Below are 22,861 nucleotides of genomic sequence, written 5' to 3' on the forward strand. Positions count from 1 at the left end.
TCCTGCTGATTAGCCCTGTGCTGGAGCACCCTTGAGCACCTGTACATGTGCAGTGAGGCTATTGTGACACACTGTAATTACAATGTGCTGGAGCAGACTCAATTAATTGAGTCTGTTGGAGTGTGGTAATTACTGGGCTCCAGCAAATGCCAGCATCTCATGTATCAGCATTCCTGTGCTGAAAAATGGTGGCAGGGCACTTTAACTAAAACTCGTTCAAACTGATACATGAGATGGTCTGGGAGCTTTAAGTAGAGTGGTTCTTGGAGCTGCTCTAATTAAAGCGCCTTCCCTCCCCCATTCCCGGAGCCCCAGGCCTCAGTCAGCTCCTCTGCGGCATACTAAGCTAGGTCAGAGCAGCTTCAAGCTGGCAGGCTGATCTCTACCATCCCCCGACTCCCTGCCAGCCAGGGCTGCTCCAACCCAGCTCAACGTGCTGCAGTCTTGGGCACACGTTCAAATGCAGCGTCCAGAAGCAATAAACTTTGGCACGATATGCACCGGAATGTATTGCTGCATATTAATTGTATGTGTAGACACACCCACAGAGTCACACCAACTGTGTATATATGTTAAATGCCTCAGACCTTCTGCATACTGTAAGCATCCATCTGCTGAACTGATGGTCCCAGAACCAGGATTCAGTATAGCCCTTTTCAAGTCTATTACCACAAAATAAATTATTCTAAATCAGAAATTCCATTCAAATAATTTGTGCTTTTAATGTAGTGCATCTATACAATGTTTCAATGGTTGACCCTCCTTTGTGTGCCTAGGTGCTACTTTCATGGCATCATGAATTTCCTGTGTCTGGTATGGAAACTAAAGGCCTGGCTGTATAACGCTTATCAGAGTAAAGGAGGTTGTATTTTAGGCAGCTCTGATTGGTCCAAGTGAAAAACCTGGAAGCAGCACAGCCATTTTCATATGTAGAGTGTCCCTTGAATAAATGACAATTAACTCAAATTAGCCCAACCTGTCCCAAGAGAAATCCAACTTTTGTTTTAGTAGGCAAACAGACCCACCATAATCAAGAGGACCAGGGCTGCATTGAAGCTGATGAGGCATCAATACTTCACTGCCACCAGTTCTGGTAGCTGGAGTTCTTTACGCCCATACTCATAATCAGGTCTTAGTTCAAAATTAAACATGCCACCAAGACAGTGGTTTCTTTGAAGGCTACTTGATGAGAACAATGGATTTAAAGGGGATGGTTTGAACAAGGGCTTTTGAAAATTCCACTGATGTAAATACAATTTAAAACAATTGCTATAGCCCTCTGGCTCTGTCTTGAAGAAACACTGGCATTTGTGGTAGCTTCCATGCCAGACACAGGACATTTGTAATGGGATCTGTGGAAAAGCACTCCAGAGGTCACTTGTATCAGATGTTGTATCAAAAATCATAAATTTTTTACTCAGCTGAACTATTTAGCCTTTCCTCCCAGAAGTGTCTTAAAGGCAGCAGCACGAGACTTTAATCTCGTAAGGTATGACTGTGCAGTATTCCGATGCCAATAAGCAATTTTCCCAAATCCTATATAAATACATGGGTTGAGTCCCTGAAGCATGACACATTTATTTTTCTATTTATTAGTTTTACTTTGAAATACCATCTGAACATCTTATCCTCATATCATCCATCAGAGAACAGAACTGTTACTATTCCCATTTTATAGGTGGAAGAACTGAGTCACAAAGAAATGAGTCAACTCGCCTGAGGTTATCCAGTGAACCTGTGAAATAGTCCTAGTTTACTACTTTAACCACAAAACCATGCTTCTACTTTATAGAAGAACGGTATGAAAAATGATGAAAAAGGGTGTGAGGAAGCCATTCACAAAGCAGTCCTTCTACATTTCATCATCCATGAAAATATAGTGGCCGTATTGAGTTTAAAAAGAACCTGTCAGTGCAGGAGGCACAAAAAGAGTAAGCATGAAAACACACAGGATTTCTATATTTATAAGACAGAATGGTTTGTGGCAGGTCATTTGCCAAACCACAATCTCTTTTTCCCAGTTGGGATAGTAAAGTTGACAGTCTGCCATTTCACGTGATAACAGGGATCAGGATCCCCATCAGGTGTAAGCTGGTGAAGCTGTACTGACTTTAATAAAGCTGCTTTGATGTACACCAGCTGAGGATCTGACCCTGAGAATTGGATTGTGCTCCCACGTAAATTTGTGGATTGAAAGCTGAGGGTTTGTCTATACCTCAGCAGTAGCAGGGCTTGGGGAAGGCAAGACTGAGCATGCCCTGCTTACCCAAGACCACTGACATGCTCCAAAGCTTCAAGTTCATCTTTGAGGCTATTCCAGACTTGCCTCCAGGACCTACTCTCAAGCTCTTGCTCTTTGAAGGTCTGAGATTGGGGGCTGAGGGTGAGTCCAGAGCAGACTTACAAGCAAACTTCTGATGTTGTAATGAATCAGCTAAGTGGGGTATGTTGGGTCCTGTCCTCCACATAGACTAGTGCTGACTTAATATAAACAAAACCTGGTGTCAAACAGATCTAAGGGACTCGGTGCTTGTAGTGCCAAATGGAACCTTACATTGGATATTGGAGCTCAGTCCTGTGCTCCTTGTCTACTGAGAACGCCCACTAGTACCAACAAGTGTTAGGAGGGGAAAAGAAGTGACAAGACTGTCTCTCGGTCTTCAGGGTCAGGCATTTGATACAATATTTGGGCCTTGAGTAGAATAAAATAGGGCAGGTAATCTATTTGGCTGAACCAATTTTGATATCCCCTTTATGTATTATCCTGGTGAAGTCATGTTGGGGTTTGCATAGAATTTTAAATAAGGTGTGTGGAACAAACATTAGCTTATCATGACACTGCTAAAAATACATGAAAGTCATTTTCCTCTTAATGGGGGGAAATGCAGTTTTATAGACTTTAAGAGACTGCAGAGTACTCAGCTTGGACTGCGTCCATCTGGCTGGAACACTGGATTCTGAAAACAACAAAAACAAAATGACTTGGCAGCCCCCATTTTTGAGCACATTGAACGTTAATTGTAAATTTAGTGTTTAACATTGTGGCTGAACACAGAGAGATAATGTCAGCATATCTAGCTGCCACTGGAGATGAAGAAAAAGAAGTAAACACTAGTGTTAAATTTCTTTAAGTCTGTCTTCTTATTTCTTTTACATTTCTCTCTTATTTACAATTACAGAATCAGGTAAAAAAATAAGAAAAGGTATAAACAAATGTGTTGATTTTTCCAGTCTAAAACGTCAAACTAGTGAAATTTCTATTTGGGGAAGCATATTATTTTATGAGCAAACAAACATTATAATGGATTACAGAGGATAGATCTTTCTGTTTAATATAAGATAAACAGTCTACCATAGATTAAGTACCCACTTCTTTTCGCTTACTCCAGAATTCACTCCCTCACAGTCTGTGTAATGCTTGAAGTCAATATGCTTTAGGGCAGTAACACACAATAAAAAGAAGATTGAACATAAAGGGTCAGATCCTTATTTCCTATAAATCAGCAGAGTTTTGGATAGATCCAGATTTACAGTAGCTAAACTTGAACTCTTCTAAATTTACAGATGTTTGATCAGATTTGCGGCTTTGATTGAAATTATTACAGACATCGTGGAGAAAGTAGGTACAGAACTAGGTACAATTTGAAACTTTCTCAAATATCAGTGTGTGTGTGTGTGCAGGAAAGGATTTGGATCCAAATGTGCAGAAAGGAAGTGCTGTAGTTACCAAAGCAGATGAGGATAAGCTCTGTTTCATAGGGTGTATAAGCACGTACTAACTTTCTAACTTTCTGACAGCTAAGTCGACTTAACTGTCAGAGTACACACATAGCATTGACTTAAATGCAGCACAAAATAATATCCCTTTGAGGTGTATTATCTTGAGTAATATTAGTTAAGTTGACTCTAAGTCAACTTAAAGTTGGTGTGTATGCTATGTTGACTTAACTTAGCTGGAAGCCAGGGGCTACTGCGGGGTGGGGCTCACAAGATGGCTGCCACCATGTCAAGGAGCTGTATGTGTATATGCTCCAACATGGCTTAACTTTATTCAACTTAGTTACATCTCCTTATTTTAAGATGGCTTAGTTGTGTGCATGCACCCATGGGGCATGTCCCCACATGCAGGGGCACGTGCTTGCAACAGGGAAAAAAGCAACAAAACTTTGTGCTGCTACCTTTTGGCACTGCACATGCCCCTGCACGAGGGCTTCGGTGCAGGGCAAAATGCTGTTTCTCTGCTCCTCCTGGCTCCCAGCATACTGGAAGAGCTGGGGGACAACTAGGGGAGGGGAGATGCTCTAGCTGGCAGTCAGGGTGTCTCCCAGGAGGACTGAGCCTCTGTGTCTGCTGGTGCACACTCCTACACACAGACACACACACACACGGAGTAAAAACCAAAAAGATCAATAGGCGGTGTGGTGACTAATATATATGGTTACCAGATTGTGTGTTGATCATTTTAATGAGTAACATTTGACACACGTTTCCCCCCCTCCCCCTGATCAGTTATAATATAAATTCTGCTTAGAAACAGCATTTGCTGAAATGCATTTAACTATTATATATCTTCTGGGGAGCTAATGGGCTTTCTGCTGGTAATCGGTTATACTTTTATATGGACATTCTGACTCCAATTCTGTAATGATTTGTCCATTTACATACTTAGAGCAGTTCTATTGCAGCCAATGGGGTCCCTGACTTGTCAAACCTAAAAACAGAACCTATTTTGATAGTGGTCTTCTATATGATCAAATAGTGGTAGGGGCTATGATAAAATGCTATGGTGTCTTGGTGCCCCCAGAGATGCATCCTGGGTTTGTGTGAACTTATTGGTCCCCCACTCTGCTGAATGGATATGCCCAGGTTATTAATTTGTCCAGAAATTGTGATTTACCATAGGTACATCAGTAAAATAACAGAAAAACAAAAGGGGTTATTACAAGGAAGATCAAATGGTATAAAAATGAAAAAGTGATCAAATACTTTGACAACAGAATATGGTAAATCTGAATGGACAAATCCTTACCCTATGTTCAGACTACCAGTTAGCCCTCATAAAAATTCTCATGCAGATCTCTCAGGGTCAATCTCTTTTCAGTCACAGCTAGCTCCCTCAACAAGGGACATGCATTTCCCTTCTCCTCACAGGAAGCCCCCTCTCTATCCGCCCCATACTGGTCACTGCCTTCAGAGCACTGTATGCAGCCTCCCACCCCAACTACCTTCAGGGGAGCCATAAGAATCCTCTAGAGTGTTTCTACCTGTGGACACATGACAGGGACTTACTTCATTTGTGCATTAGGATGATAGTTAAATAGCATCAGGACATGAAACTGGAAATACTGTGAGATTTTTATTACTGCAGTGAGAAAATGGTTATGGTGCCTCAAACATGTACTCACTGTTGATGTGCATTCAGCAGCAGCAGTATTTTTTTAAAAGTTTGGTGTACACCTAAAACCTACCTTCTGGACAGCAGTCATATCCTAAGTAAGCCTAATTATAGGCTAATACTCTTTGTGCTTTGTCTGTCATCATAATAACTATAGCAACATTACACCAAACTGACCATCTACATGTAGTTGCCAGAAAGTGAATTAACAGACTAAATATTATGCACATCATGTGACATTTCATTTCCTAGACTCACTGAGAACTGACTGACATCCAGATCACCATCAAGAGTGGAATGTCTGCTGTCATCACCACAAAGTAAGGCAAAATACTGACTGACTGACCTAGTAGCATCATTCTGACACCAAGCTGAGGGGAGTAGTAGATATGCTGGAGGGTAGGGCTAGGATTCAGAGAGACCTAGACAAATTGGAGTATTGGACCAAAAGAAATCAATGAGGTTCAACAAGGACAAGTGCAATGTCCTGGATTTAGGATGGAACAGTCCCATGCACCAGTACAGGCTGGGGGCTGACTGGCTGGGCAACAGCTCTGCAGAAAAGGACCTGGGGGTTACAGTGGACAATAAGCTGAATATGAGCCAGCACTATGCCCTTATTGCCAAGAAGGCAAATGGCATACTGGGGTGCACTGGTAGGTGTAGGCATTTTTACACATCCAAGCGTCCAGCATTGCGACACTTGCTGTTGTATAAGTGGCAAAATGCATGGCATTGCTGAGAAAATGGCTGTGGTGCGCTTTTGAAATAAAACACATAGAAAGTGCTTTAGCTCAAAAGCACACCGCCACCATTTTTTTTTGTGTGCTGACACATTTTGCTGCTTATACAACTATATGCAATGCATCTCAGTGCGCATCAGCTTGCATGAGGAGCAGACTCAATCAATCAAGTCTGCTCCGAATCGGTGGATCTCTGGTGCATCACAGGACCAAAACATATGTGTATAAATACTTGCCAGTAGATCAAGGGAAGTGATTGTTCCCCTCTATTCGGCACTGGTGAGACCACATCTGGAGTACTGTGTTCAGTTTTGGGCCCCCCACTACAGAAGGCATTTGGACACATTGGAGAGAGTCCAGCGGAGGGCAACAAAAATGGTGAGGTAGCTCCAGACATGACTTATGAGGAAAGACTGAGGGAACTGGGCTTATTTAGTCTAGAGATGAGGAGTCAGAGAGGGGACGTAATAGCAGCCTTCAACTACCTGAAGGGTGGTTCAAAAGAGGATGGAGCTGGACTGTTCTCAGTGGTGGCAGATGGCAGAACAAGGAGCAATCGTCTTGAGTTGCAGCAAGAGAAGTTTAGGTTAGATATTAGGAAGAACTTTCTCACTAGGAGGTACTAAAACACTGCAACAGGTTACCCAGAGAGGTTGTGGAAGCTTCATCCTTGGAGGTTTTCAAAACCAGGCTAGACAAAGTGTTGGCTGGGATGATCTAGTTGGGGCTGGTCCTGCTTTGGGCAGGGGGTTTGACTAGATGACCTCCTGAAGTCCCTTCCAACCCTAACTTTCTATGATGCACCCTTTTCTACTACCCAGATACATGGCAAACCTCAACCATTTTGCACTGTTTAAGGAAGACTCTTAATCTTTGTGGGTCTCTGCAGGCATAAGTAGATGTGAGATTTCCAGAGAGGGATTTTTTTAGAAACATTTTCATTTCTCTACCAAATGACCTAGCTTAGGTTTGGTTGTATAATTCTGTTTTCTATTTAATTTTATCATATTTCTGGCTAGGATTTTTCTGCTGGGAGAGGCCCACACCAGAACAGTTAGCACCTCAGCAAGCTGGTATGTAGGAAAGCTAGGTTTGAACCCCTGCTCTGCTTGATATAGACTAGGAATTGAATTTAATGTTCCCATACTCCAAGGCAATGTCCTAACCACACAGCAAGTGATTCAGTCTCACTACTCATTTAGATAAAGTAGATTGTTGCCAACAGATGATGTAAAGAAGAGCCTTCCCAGAAGAGCCAATAGCTTGATGGAGAATAGCTGCCTCTTGGTTCAGAGCAAGGACTTGAAGCTTGGTCTTCCACTTCCACTAACTACTGGATTGCAGTGGGCTGTCCTGCAGTGAGCCCCTCTGCTTTTTTTTTTTTTTTTTTTTTTTTTTTTGGGGGGGGGCAGGGCAAACCAAAAAAACTATAACAGGTCTCATGATTTTCCTAACCCTGGATAGGAAAATTTCTGTAGTTGTAAACATTTTCTTGGGCAAAAACATTTCCTGTCCTGCCCTGTTGGTAAGAACTCTGCTAAACTCACAGGTAACTCTACAACAGACTACGTCCTAGATAAGCCATAACAAAAAGAAAATTGTTTTCATTCCAGCACCTCTACCAACATTTCTAATGAATGGTGACACACATGTACTTTCTGTATTTTTCTTTAGAAGTACAATTATTTCTTAGTTTCATATTTAGAAGTAGGGTAGCTCAATGAAGTAAGAATAATGCAACTTAGAGATTAAATTTTTTTAGGCGGCAGCAGTTTGCAGAAGTTAAATTATCCTGCAAAAATATTCCTTCCTCCTACTTTTTTTGAAAACTTCATCATATATACTTTTCAAAAAATGAAGCCTGCCTGAATCTGAATAACTCCCAACTTGATCAATGCGTTGCCAAAAGCTTATTTTATTTCTTTATAGTTTGTATCTTCCCACACACAAACTGCTGTAAGAATACCCTGCAGACATAGGCTAAGGCATAATTGCTGGCAACTTGTATAAAAGTGTAGGTGTGGAAAGAAAAGAAAACAAAAGGAACAAAAAGATAGTCATGGCCAAAGTGCAATCAGTAGGGAGAAGTCTCAGACTGAGGGAACTGTTATTCCTTCTTATTCATATTATTTAAAAATTCTATTTTATGGCTAGTGAAAGGAACCAGCTTGAGAGCTGTGGAAATTGAAGTATTTAGGCAGGATACACTTCCTGATTTTTCCATGCTGCCATTGCGTCCTCAAATGGATACTTCCAGAGCATAGAACACCGATTGTAGGGGCAGTTACAATTTTTCAATAAAAGAAAACAAAAGTATGATACAGTTATTGTGATGTGCAGTTTTGTTCTTTAGGGAGAAGACTGAGGCAACCAAAGGACAGTACAGAGGTTAGAGCACTGGTCTGGGATGCTAGTTCAAGTCCTTGCTTTGCCACAAATCTCTTTTGTGATCTTGGGCCAAATCACTGAAGGCTTGGACACAACGTACCATGTTTATAACAGTGTAATGAGTTGTTTACATGGGTTTAACAAAGCTTTATACTGGTGTAAAAAAGGAGTGGACACAAAAGATACAGCCCTACATTAGTGAAAATTACTTGAATCTGGAGCAAAACTAGTCACACACATCTACCTTATTCATCACCATTGCTTAAAGCAGGCTACCAATTATTCAAGGCAGGCCATTACTGGTCCCCTGCCACCCACTGATAAGGAAAGTAATAGCAGCCTACTGCATGCAGCTATCTGCTTGTCCTGGAGTAATTTATACCAGTGTATAAATAGTGTTTTAAAATGAACCACTGTAAATGGGTAAACTGTAAATGGGTTACGTATTTAGAATGTATCTGAACCTGCATTCTCCATCATTAAACTGAGAAAGATAGCATTTCTCAAAATATACTGCAAAAAAAGAAAAAAAAGATTAAAGATTCAGACCCAGAAGCTACAATAATGGGGGCCAGATAAATACCTTCAGGAGACACTCACCCTTTGCCCTAGCACGTTTCCTGAACCCAAAACGTGGAAACAGATTCCCAGTATCAGTAGTAGTCATACTTGAATACAAGTGACAGTCATTATTATAGACACTTACTTCACTTGACCAAACAGTCACTGGATATTAAAAAAAATCTGTCATCAACTGCTCTGGTCTAGAATTTAGCAGGTGATCTACAGCTGGAAGGTAAAACCCATTGCTCAGCCTTTCAGTCACAACCAAGTTCAGGGAAATTGCAGATGGAAAAGTGAGTGTCTACATTTCATGAAAAACCTAACCTCTCTTACGAAAAACCTAGCCAAACGCGTTTGCTTGCTCTGAGCTAAATATATGCCTTTCACGTTTGTTTAATATATCAAATTGTATTTAATAAACAACAGTTTTGCTCCTTGATTTTTCAGTGCTTTTTCAGGCTTTAACATTTCCTCCTTTAACTTCCCTAACAGTCCCTCCACTGTACGAACACTCTGTTATGTACAAGCAGGATTCCAGTTTACTGAGAGCTCATAAATTTCTTGTGGTTCTACTTAGTCCTTATTTTAGTTTTTTTGCACCATTTTTGCTTCCTTCATTTTCTTTGCAGCTGCAGAGAGATATAGTAAGCTACTGTAGAGCATTTTGAAAGCAGGGCCTCTGAGAAGTTTCCAAACTGCATACAAGCAGGTTATTCTTTGGCTTGTTTTCTTTGGCTTGGTGTTAGTAGCACAGAATGAGTCAAACAGTATTAACTTTCAACAGGGAAGTGGTGTGGTCAACCAAAACTGTTTGCGGCTAGATTGTGAAGATAGGTGCTGCAGGTAATGAAGAACAGCCTAGAGTGCAGACTGTAGGTAGAAGACCAAGCAGAATCAATCAAAATCCTTAAATGTTAAGTCAACATTACAGTATAAACTTTTCTGCTGATTTGTGTATTATGGTATACCACAGCACTATGATTCCTAACCAATCAGTTTTAGGAAGATGGTTAAATTAGTTCTGTGTCTGATGGACCCAGGCTAGAAAACTTTGGAAGAAAAGTTTCATGCTATGCAAAGAAATGGATGTACTTTTCATCCTTGGCTGGTTAAACTTCCTTAACATGTCTTCTCACGTTTGTACATGCTGGTTACATCATGCTATTAAGGTGACGTAATAAACTCCGGAGCAGTTTGTTCCAGAGGCAGCTGCTCCTGGGTGCAGTGTCTACATGTGCACCTGGGGAAACAGCAGTTTGAGCCAGGGCAGAGCAGCTCTGGACTGGCAGGGGGCCCAGGAGTCAGCTAGTGTGATCACCCATCCCTAATTGGGCAGGACAGTCCCAGAATGGGAACCTCAAGTCCTGGTCCTGGCCTGCATGACTGCGACAGCATTTGTTACAGATTCACAGCATCATGCAGGGAACCATGGGAAATGGCAGGTTTGCTCTTGTAGGATAGAATGCTGCTTGGGGTGGCTGGGACCTGGACGCAGGGGGCACCACATGCACATGTGTGCTCGCACACATGTATGTGGCTGGGAATACAACCAGGCAGAGTGGAGAGCAGCTCCCTGCAGGTAAGTCCCCACAGCTCAGCACTGCTTAGTATGTGTGTGTACTCCAGATACACCCACAAAGAATCAATGTGCTAATTACCTCCCCATTCATGACTGGAATGGGTATTCTCATCATGAGTCCTAGGATCCCCCCAAAATTTATATGCATATGAGGCACAGGGCAAGCTCATCTGGTACCACTTCATGGAGGGTGAGGCTATACTAATCATATGTGACAGGCTGGCAGAGTGATTTGGGGTGAACTGTTTGGGGCCCTGTTTGGTGATATTTGCCAGACATTTAAGGCTGGTGAAGAAACAAGGATTATTGAAAGTGGAAAACAAAAGGACCGTTGTAGTTGTGGGAGTGAAGAAGAAGTAAAAATGTATGCAATATAGTAGCTCACCATGACTTGAAAAAGAGTCTGAGGAGGACTGCACTCAATGGGCACTACCATGTATTTTATTCAGATGTGTTTGCACTAACCTGTGCTTGTGGTAGGTTCCCATCAGTATGTTTGCTCAATATGGGCCATGTGTTTTATAGTTATGCTCACTGTTGGCTTCATTTAAATCAGTTTCATAGTTGATTTCCATTATTGAGCACATACTGCTTTTGGCAGCAGTTCAATGATAGGCAATGTATTTAATGAGGTTTCCTTGTATGTGAATGTAAGAAAAGAAGCCTTTTCCTCTATGCTAAAAAAATATCTTATCTTTGAGTAAATATGGTACTTATTGATCTGGCTGATAGGCAAAAGACTAGAATATAAATAGATAATTACAGCCTCTGGTATTTTTTATACGTGACTATGCGAAGGAAACAGCAATGCTTTCTGATACCATAGAGCCAGACAAGTTATGATTGCTGCACAGAAGTATTTTCACTTCTCCAAATTAAATTAATAGTAAAAAAATCAGCTTTTCACTGAACCAGAATATAGTCTGCACCGAACGCTCTGACATCATTCTTGAGGTTTACAATTCTGTTAAGCCCATAAATAAGGAAATCAGGGCTTGGTTAAAGTTCTGCATTTGAAGAAGACTGTTTTGAACAATGCAGCATCTCCAATAAATATTTGGCAATTTTTGCTTGTTTGTTTTTAAATTCCAGTTCTCAGGGGTATATCCTGTATTCTCCCCCACTTCCCAAGTAATATCACCACTCTGCAGGAAGTGACTAGAACTCTGAAAAGTAATAGAAACATCAGTGATCTGCTGTCTGGAGCTAGAAGGAGGAAGCAGACATGCAGTGTTGCATGGGCGGTGGTCTTAGCAGCACAGGAATGTATCTTTGAACATGGCTCTCTCAGCAGAAGAGCTGATGGAATTTGGAGAAGGCCTCAGAGAATGCAGAGACATTGCCAACAGGCTCAGAGACAAGACAGTGGTAGGTGTTTTGTAGTTCAGGTCCTAGCCTTGATTCCATTCTTCCTGATCCCATGTACACTTCTAGCAGTACCTGAGAAACTTTCATTTGCTCTAGCTAAAACTTAGGATAAGAATATGGTTTTGATGAAGAAAACATACAGAGGAAAGACTGGATAAAAAAAATCTGAGAAAATCTTTTAGGGCCCAATCCTGTAAGGATACACCCACTCAGTGCATTGACTTCACTGGAAGCTGAAAGTGTTCATCATGTTAGGTTCAGGTTTCCTACAGGTAACCATTCAATAGTATGCTTTAAGTACCCTCATTTATCTGCTGTGGTAAATTACATATAAACACACGCACATGCCCCTATTGTTTATTTGGTATTTCCCTATATTCCTATGTAAAAGTCAGAAAGGAATACTTGTTTCACCAGATTAAGCAACACAAGTTCTTCCTGGATAAATGCTGATTAGCTCTGCTTTGTGCACTGCTGGGGTGTGGTGGAAGCATAGGAGTCAAATGAAGAAGGAGTGGAAGCTGTACTGCATTTCTCAGGAGGGATTTTCAAAAGCATTCAACATTAACTTAACTTTTTTCCCACTAAGGTTACAGAGCATTTACAATTGCAGTGGAACCAGTATTAGACAAATGCTGAGCACATCTAAAAATCCCAATAGTAGAAATATAGACAAAGGCTTAAAAATTATTCACCATAGTCAATCAATATACTTTCCCACTGTGACTGTAAAAATGAATACTCAGTATAGGTTGAAAAGAATAAAAATATAAGAGACACTGAATGATTATATCCCTCTTTTCCATTGAAAATTCAACTATTTGAAGACAGAAGGGCTAAATAGGATGAGCTTCTGTAAAAAATTATTAAAATAACTTCTTATACCAACGTGATACCTACTGAAATTCATAGGCTATACCACAACAGCTCTATCGTATTTCTGATGTCCTCTCTTGTGCTGCTTACTTAAGAAAGGAACTTAAACAGTTTTGTTTATCATTTAATAAACCTAATAACTAAACAAGCAAATGTAAAGCATCACCTACAGGCAATGACTATCCCATACTGAAGTTAGCTGTGTCTTCCCTATTAAAGCTAGAGAGAATATAAAGGACCTTGCACCATGCCCTGAACATCAAGAGTCTTAGGCCCTATGACAGTGAAGGTGTTGGTAAGTTCCAAAGTCAAGCACTCTGTAACAAAGGACCGTCCCGGGGCCGAGTACATCACTGGCCCACTCTCTGTCTAGGGAAGTCCACCCCCGCTCGCCTGCCATGCTTCTGATATTACCAAAAAATGATGTTTACATGTGGGAGGCTGCCCATTTGTTGCTTTGGTGCCTAGGGCCAAAATACACAGCTCTGAACCTTCCCTAGTAGCTCCCATGCCTCACAGATGGCATCTAAAATTGCTTACAACTCCCCTAGCCCCTTTGCTGGGCTGCGCTTGGCCTCTGGTCCAAACTTGGCCTCAGGCGTCACTCTGTAGACCTTGGCCTGGCCCCTTCTCTGGGTTACACTATTCCACCCCTCACTGGGCCAGTCTCTCTCTGGTCAAGCTCTGCATGACCCTTCAGGCTCACTCTGCTCACAACTGGCCTCAGGCTCTACACTGAGAACCTTGGCCTGGCCACTCTTTGGGCCCACTCTTATTTTGGGCCTCCAGTCCCTTTCAGTGGACTTTGGCCTTGTCTCAGGCCCCACTCAGTGGAACTGGAACCTGCCTCAGGCCCCCCACAGTTGACCTGGACCCTGTGCTTTTCTATTGGGGTGTACTACCTTAGCCTTTCCCCTCCATGGTGTACCCACAAGGCAGTGGGGGCTGAGGCTTTATGGTGCCCTAACCTTGCCTTTCACTGGGGAGGCAGAGGTGTGTCATTCCTTGGAGACCACTCTGCCAAAGGCAGTCCCACCACACCATCCAACCCCAGCAGGGTGTAGTTTCAGGGGATATCCAGGACCACAGGAACTTTTTTTATCCCCATAGTTCCTCCCTTAACCTCTAGGTGTTACAGAAGCAGCAGTCCTCAGGCCAGGTGATGTTAATCCTTCAGCTCCCCAGTTGCAACTGCCAGCCCTTCTCCTTGGGTCTGGGCTTATACTTTGACTGCCCAGCCCTCCTCCAATCAGGCAGCTTCCTTGCTGTCAGGTGACCACCTAATTGGGCCTGAGGCCACCTGCCGGCTCCTCTTATAAGCAGCAGGCACCACTTGTGCCCTGCCACAGGTTCCCCATTAAAAACTCTCATCCACTGGCCCCATGACATTTACACCTAGGCATTGCCATGAAGAATGCTCTAGCATAGTGTTGCAGTACTACACAAGGTGAAGGAAGTAGTCACTCAAGCCAACCGAAGCCAATAGAGACTTTGAAGAATTTACAAAACAGCCTCTGCAACTGATTTTGCTAAGCAAGAATCTGTACTAACCATGGCTTCCAGACTGTCCTAAAAGGCAAACCATTGGCAACGTGTAGGGGACCTACACCTGCACCCCCTGAGACTGCCTGCCGCTGATGCTGGTGGTGGTGTCTGCGGGCAGTCACTGCTTGCCACCTCCCCCTGCTGCCAGTTGTCGATCTCCACTTGGCTTTCACCACCACCATGCTCCTGCTGCCGCTGCCTGCAGGCAGTCTCTGTGTCCCCCCAGTCTCGGGAGGCATGAGGCATTCATGAGGCAAACCCATGTAAAGTCACGCTATAATAACCCTGGACTACCATATACATTCAAGCCAAAATAGCAGATTATTTCCCTGTCTTTTATTGCTCTGATTATGTGTTTTAGTAGATAGATTTTGTTGACATGATTACATAATAGTTGAAAAATCAAATGGTGGAATGGATGAAATTCAATATTCAAGGGAGACAAGCAGTATGTGTGTACTAAGAACAGTACCTCTTATGCCATCATTTCCTCACAGCTCTGCAAGAATGGAACGTGGACGTGGCTATTGGTAGACTGTTGGGAATGCCCTGGCTGGTAAGGTGTCATTTTTTTCAGCATGATTCTCTTCAGTACTGCCACAGTTTACTTTGCTTAAACCCAAACTCTCTCATTTATCCTGAATAGCATCATTGACAAGATTCACACACAACAATGCACAATGAATACAAGTAATAAAATTTTACACAAACATGGCACATTAGGCTGTAGTGTATAAATTGAGCTAAAGTGCTAATTTCACACTGCTGGGGAAAATTAAACAAGCTGACTAAACAGGTCTTTGCACCATACTTGCAACTTAAATTCTAGATTGGCTACTCTCCATTAAGCAATAATTTGATAATAAAATTGGTAACAATATACATAAAACCAAAAATGCTCATCATTGCAACTCATTCGTTTCCTTTGTTCTCCAAAGGATTTATCTAGACTGGAAGCTCTTGGGGGCAAGGCCTTAGCAATTATTTTTAACATGAAACAAGCAGTTTTGGTTTATCATCTCTGGAGGGCAAATACTCATAGAACCATAGAAAATTAGAGTTGGAAAGGACCATAGGAGATCATCTACTCCTACCCACTGCTCAAAGCAGGACCATCCCCAACTAGATCATTTCAGCTAGGACTTTGCCTTAAAAACCTCCCAGGCTGGCGATTCTACCACCTCTCTAGGTAACCCATTCCTGTGTTTCACCACCCTCCTAGTGTGAAAGTTTTTCCTAATATGCAATCTTAACCTCCCTTGTTGCAACCTGAGACCATTGTTCCTTGTTCTGTCATCTGCTACCACTGAGAACAGTCTAGTTCAATAATCTGTAATGTGTAGCATGCAAGTTGTGCTATTGGGGTAAAAAGATCTTGCTTGTTCTTGCAGTTCAATTGAGCCACTGTATATGTGACAAAGCAAATAAAAATTTCACTTAATTTTCTTTGTACAAATTTCCTGTCAAATAATGTTAAAGTACTATACAACACCAGGTGAATGAAAAGACCTGATAGGTAATCAGTCCCCTCATTTTATACCAATCACTTATTTATGCATGATTTCTAAATTATGTTTGAATAGAAATCGTTTCTTAAAAGTTAGCCTGTTTCTAATGGAGAGAAGAGGGGAGGGAATGAGCAACAACAGAAAGAACAAAAGAGAGAGACAGAAAGAATTGATGGCATTTAAAATTATTCTAGGTCACTGAAACAAAAAGAAAGTTTTGAAAAATGTTTTGGCTTTTGTCAAAGGTGTATAATAGAAACTGAGTACAGGCATAGTTCCCAGAAGTCCCATATTTATGCATTGCCTTTCACCTACTCTGTAGGGATCTAGGGAGTTAGAACATTAATATAATATATATAATAAAGTTAGCTTCCACTTTTGGTATCTAAAGGTTTACTTATGCCTGCCCATGACAAAATCCAACAAATGTATTAAAGTAAAGTTTTACAACACAGTGGGTCCCAAAGCAATGCAATTCCATGCATTTTCTTCCATGAAAAGCTCAAGACAGAATTCAAAGGTGTTAATGTATAAAAACAATCCATTTAACTCCTATTTGAATACTGAGGGGATTCTCTATGCAGAGATCTCCTTCCTTCTGCATGGCAAGGAGGAGGGCAGATATTTATGTGCCTCTGACTGCACCCTCTCTAGTTGCTTCTTTGTGGAACCAAGGTCTTTGCAGAGCATGGGGCCAGACTGGACAAATTGAGGGGAGAAAAGAGTAGACCAAAAGCACTTCTGTCCACCAGCCCTTTTAGGGACAGACATTCAAAAAGCCAGGGCCTGAACTGATTCAATATTTGCAGGTTAGTTTAATCTGCCTAGATTACACCAATTTGCAAGTGAATAGACATTCTCTTCTGACTCAGGGAATGCAGGCACATGCCTGCAGTGGCTCAGGCCAGAAACCAGGGTGGGAGGTGATGCTAGAGTATGCCCTTTGCTGCAGGGAAGCAGAGGGAGTTTAATTTCCCTCTCCCTGTCCCACTGGCATGGACCTGGGCTGGAAGCAGAGGGGTGGGGCCAGCCCTGCTCTCTAGAGCAGAGAGCACAGCTCAGCCCAGGGCTGCAGAGCATGCTGGAGTGCTAGAGGACTTTGGTTTACCTTAAACCAGGAAGCGGTCTGGGGCAGAAGTTGCACTGGTTTGACCCAAATCAGATAAGTTTGATACTACATTCAACCAGGTTTATATTAAACTAGTTTCATCTATTTAGAAACTGGTTCATGTGCACTGAACTTCTGTTCTGTAACAGGTTTAAATGAGTTTCTGATCACTTAAACTCATTTATTTGTAACTTCTGTCTCTAACCATGGAGATTGTGCAGAAGAGATCATGAGGGGTGAGGATAGGCAGAAGGGCAGCATTTCATCGACAGGCTTTCCAAAAGGGGTTCCTTAGAGATTTCCTTCCCTACAGGCAGCTCCCATGAGTTGTTCCATAACCGGGGATGATATGGACCCCACCTGAGATTTAATCTGAACAAGGTGCTAGTTTGCACTGAAGTGCAACAATTGATTGAAGGTGTCTCAAGAACGATCAAGTTAAGGAGAATGAAGACCAACTGCAGTGTCCTTGCTAACTCTGCTAAATGACAAAAGAACTACCTGTGAAAAAAAAGTGTGTCCATCTGGCTGGCTACTTTTCTCAGTTCTGCGTCAGTCCCTTTTAAGTGACTTGTATCCAACACTGTTCTTTGGGAACAACAGATGTGGATAATTGTTGCTAGCAAAACAATAATCAGGTCAACAACACATTCATGACTGGACAAGCACCTTTAATAACCACCTTGTACATGGACAACACACATCTTACCTAACTGTACAAATTATTTGTCTTCAGCAAAACAGTTTTTCTAGAAAATTACTTCATAGGCATAGATTAAAACAATCCAAAGGAAAAAACAGAAAGAAGTCAAAGGAGCTAAACAGAATTTTTAAGACGACGTATACTGCAGGTTAAATAACCTGAGAAAAATATTTAATTTAAGAGTTATAATAATCCTATCAAGTTTTCTAACCAAAAGAGTTTCAATCAGGAGCAGTACTCTTGATCTGGTTAGTACTGTTGACTTACTCCATGGAGTTGGCTCATAAAAACATACTTTTTTAATGAATCATAGAACCTGGAGAAGAAAATGACCACTGAGGTCACTCTGTCCACCACTTTACCCATAGAGAATCATTTCCATTATGTAAAACTAAGGCATTTATTAGAAGTGGAAAATGAAATACCCTGTTTAATATTTTTAAATAAATAGTAATAGTAGTGGAAAAAGAGCCATGTTCTTAAGTGCTTTTGGTAATGTATGCTAACTATCAGGATCCAACAAGAAGCATCAGAAAGACATACATGTTCAACAGCACCAGAGAACCATGAAACTGATACACACCTGATACTGTATTTACAATAGGAAAGCATGGACACACAGTTGTACATGATACATTATCCACACTTATATCTCACAAATTGTTAACCTAAAAATCCAAGGGTCAATATAGGGAGGCTTTCATATTTTTAGATTTGGGTATATTTCTTCAAATCACATTATATTTTCTTTTTTCAGGTTTTGCCATCACATGTGCATAAGGCAGCCTCATAAAGCACTATGCAATTTTATTTCAGCATTAATAGTTATGGCTCAGAAAATGTGTTTGACCAGATATTCTCTAAAGACAAACAATAATATTTTTTGATTGATAAAAAGTAATTTATCAATTTTTTGATTGATAAAAAGTAATTTATCAATACATATATCAATATATATGTATTGATATAAATTATTTTCTTTTGAAATACATTGCTATGCACTTAGGGTTAGTTTACAGCAGCCCAGTCACATTGTTACTAGTACTGTTAGACCCATTACTATTGCTCAGTGCTTCTACAATAATTTATTTTTGACATAACTGATTTGTGTTGTTTGTGACTACATTTCCTTTATATGCTCTAACACAACCTGCTAGTTATCAGATATTTATATATTTTATTCCATACCTTAGCCTTTCCATCCTATCTGCCAAATACTGCATATACTAAAAAAGTACACTTCTTGTTTTTTGACTTTTGTCTTTTTTTTCTTTTCTTTTCTTCTTTAACTTTTTGTTTACTTTTCTTTTTAGCTCAGAATTGGTTTGTTCCTCATTTTTCAAAATTTTACAGAGAGAAGAAATTCAGGCACTAACTATATTTGAGAAAATAGGTACTTATTATACTGTAAAAAACCCCACACTTATCAATTTATATTTCAGATAGTCTTGGATTCAATTTTGCTCTTACAGGAGTCTATGAGAATTAAGGATTTAAACCTTGTTCTCACTAAAGTCAGTGGGGAATTTTTACCACTGACTTCTTTTGAAGCAAGATTAGACTCAGTATGTGAATATAGAGCTTTATGCTGACTGAACTCATTTTGAAAGAACACCAGATATTTCTGGAGGTGGCCAGTAGCAGAGACATTTCCTGGTGGAGGTTTGTGATTTTGATCCTGAAGTATGATGGGTCTATTCCCACCTTTGCAGGTCTGCTTTATTTTATTATGAAGAAGGAATAACTATTTCATAGTTCACATGTGTAATCAGAGTCCCATCAGAAGGTTTATTTTGCCTTCTTGTAATTTCAAAGATGGAAAAAAAAGAATTAAAAGAAAGGAATAAGTTCTTTTTAGGGTTAATGCTCACTGCTAACTAGAACACCATCTGAAAATTTTCATTAAGGTTATTACTTTCATTCTATCCCAGCAGGGATGCCAGTCTGCCATTATAAAAACCATAAGAATCAATATTTTCCTTTCTGATCACAGGGCATGGGACCAATGCTTGGAAGAGATTACAGGTCCTGAAAGCATTCCTACTAGTATGTCTGCTAATGGGTTTCTCTCCCTGGCAGGCTAAAAGATACTAGGCCTTAGAATCATATTGCTTTGATTACCGTGCTGTTTTTCTTTTCCTCCTTTTACTTCCAATATGAGGCTTGTAACCAATATAGCATAAGCCACTCGAGTTAAAAAAAAATCAAAGAGAGATTGTCATATCATACTCATATTTGGACCTTAATTTCAAGTTTGAAAATTTAAATTTGTACAAAACAAAATAAAAAGCAAAAAATCCACAAAACAACAACAGCAGTAGCAAAAATAACAACAAAATACCCAGTTGCACAAAAATGTTACCAAAAGTTTACTTTCTAAATTCCCAATAAAAACTTAAAACCAAACATATTTCTATTTTGGCTACAATCGACAGGTCCTGAACTTTGTACAAGCATGCTGAGCAAGGCTATTCTGCATCAGTACAAATACATCTGCATTAAGAGCATAAATGAGGCGAGGTGCCAGGGACAGTCTTCTGCAATTGACAGTGATATGTTCCCATGTTCTCTGCAAATGTACAGAGTAACACAGAAGGGGAGGAGGTTTAAAGAGAAATGCCGTGTCTGAGGAAATATAGATAAAGTCAAGCTCCTGGGACACTTAGCTATGTCCCAGTCCCAAAGGTACTTATGCCTGGACATAACTTTACTCATGTAAGTAATCTTATTCATTTGAAAGGCACTACTTATGTGATTAAAGCTGTGCACTGATTCTTTTTTAAATAGCAACCTCAGTATGATGTACTACTCATTTGCAAGCATGATAGGTCTCAAGATACTGGTTCTTAAAACTGATATTAACCCTTTGGCCTACCAGTGTTTTCTCTGACAGAAGTCCAGGTCTGATTATGGCACATTCCTGACCTTAGATGAGCATAATTTTCAATTCCTGCAAGACCCCTTTGTGTGTGGGGGGTGTGTGGGGTGGATATATAGATGCATCTATGTGCACTGAAGTGTGTGCCTGTCTTCATGTAACAAAGATCCCTTTAATATGTACCTATGTAGGCAGCAGCAACAGTCTGTTTCGTTTCAGATTACATTTGAAATGAGCTACTTGGTTCAACAAATTCAAAATACCATAAACAGAGAAAGCAAGACAGAGTATAAAAATGAGGTATAGTATGGAAGTGTTTCAATTGTGAGTGTTATAAGAGATTCTGAGAGAATATTCAGCCTAGTTTTAAAACAGAGACATGGCACTGCTTAAGAAAACTGTGATTTAAGTTATGAAGGCTGCACTGTACACATATACTTATTATGTAGAATATGCCCCGAGTAGCCTCTCTTCTACCCTTCACTGTGTTGACTAGGGCTGCATTTGGTCAAGCCAGTTGGTGCTTTACTCAAATGTGCAAAGAAGAATGCAGATATCAGATTTATATAGCAATTTCAGAAAAAAAATGGTTAGACATCAAACTACAAATTTGCTAAATTGGTAGTGAATTTATTACATTAAAGCAGTGAGAAACAGTCTCTACTTTTGTATGCCATAGACTACTTGGCAATAACAGGACTTATGTACTTCTACCAAGAGGATATTTGGCCTCCTAGCATAAAACCTCCTTCTATATACACTCATCTTATATGTTTGACTTCCCTATGACAAATTGAAATTGCATACAAGAAGGCTTTTACATGTGTTTGAGTTGTAAAGATGCATATATAGGCTTCAGCACATATGATTTCTTCACTTCCTCTTTTAAATGTAGAATCTTATTAAATATTAACTAGTATGCCAACTGAGCAATTGATCTAAAACAGCAGGTGCTTCTCCAGTCTGCTACTTATTCTTATAACTTTATGAGATACATATTCAAAAAATCTAGTCTATTTGTTGCCTGAAGAATATAAACACAAATAGGTAATTACATATTCAAATCTGGTACTTCCCTATATAAATAACTGTTTTGCATGCTCAGCTTCCTAGTTTATAAGAGGCATTTTTCAGGCATAATTTAACCCCTCAAGCTCATTATTCTATAGCCTTTAATCCTAAAAATATGGGCCCAGATTTTTAGTTGACAGACATCAGTGTCACGCCATATGACAATTTACGTCAGTTGTGAACCTGGCCCATAATTAGGGGTAAAATATTAAGAAGAATATGTAGGAAGTCAGAGAGTTTTAGAACTCTGAACCTCACTCCTTCTCGTTCAATAACCTTGACCTGTAAAAATCACCCTCTCTTGGGTGTTTGTTTCTCTCTCTACGCTTCTCATGGGATAACTTCTCTTAAGTAACAGCTAGAACCACTGCCAAATATGCAAAGGGAATAACAGAAACAAACCACAAACCTCAATTGACATGAGGGTATTTCAATAAAAATATCAAAATTCTACATTCAAGCTAGTCAGTGAGGTTAATTATTGCCTCTGGTAATGAACAGAATGCATATTGCACAAGCATCCAATGACTATACATATGGGTTTTTTTTCAAAAACTGTAGTGGTGTGAAATTTGCAGATTTTTCCCTAGAGATACCAAATCATTCATCTTCTCCTCGCGCTTAATTCTTAAGACAAAATTGGCAAGAATGCCTGTCTGTGAAAATGCGTGCCCCAGTGGAGTGAATTCCATCTGTCTGTTGGAAGTGCTGTTTTTCAACAATGGCTGTTTTCCTAAGTAATAAACCAGAATGAGGCACAATCAACTGTATGCGATGGCAGCCAGTTGTCATCTTTCAGATGTTTATTTATTTATAACTTTCAGCTGCCAATGTTGGAAAGTTAAACCAGTAACGTGAATGATTTTTAAAAGCAAAAGTCCTATTAATATCTGCAAGTCAAAGTGAGCAAGAAATGCTGCATAAAATGTATGTGCTATTTTCTATTTACTTGATATTCTTTAGTTAACTCTTGTGAAGTCTTCAAATCATACCTAAGTTTGTGCTCATCAAGTGCAATGCACTTCAAATACTCTCTGAATCAGCAGTATACACTCTAGTAAAATAAAGCTCTTAGCAAGGCACAGTCAAACTCCTTTATGGTATAGATTTGGCTTAAACCACACCCATAGCTACC

General features: G+C 40.3%; 1 protein-coding gene across 2 annotated transcripts in view; it reads right to left on the reverse strand.

The window, feature by feature from the left end:
• The window catches only part of RUNX1 (runt related transcription factor 1), a 229,481-nt gene that overhangs the window by 45,012 nt on the left and 161,608 nt on the right, over nt 1-22,861 (reverse strand). The gene's annotated exons all lie outside the window — the stretch shown is intronic.

The sequence above is a fragment of the Alligator sinensis genome, unplaced genomic scaffold, assembly GCF_000455745.1.
Source record: "Alligator sinensis unplaced genomic scaffold, ASM45574v1 scaffold966_1, whole genome shotgun sequence".
Taxonomy (NCBI): domain Eukaryota; kingdom Metazoa; phylum Chordata; order Crocodylia; family Alligatoridae; genus Alligator; species Alligator sinensis.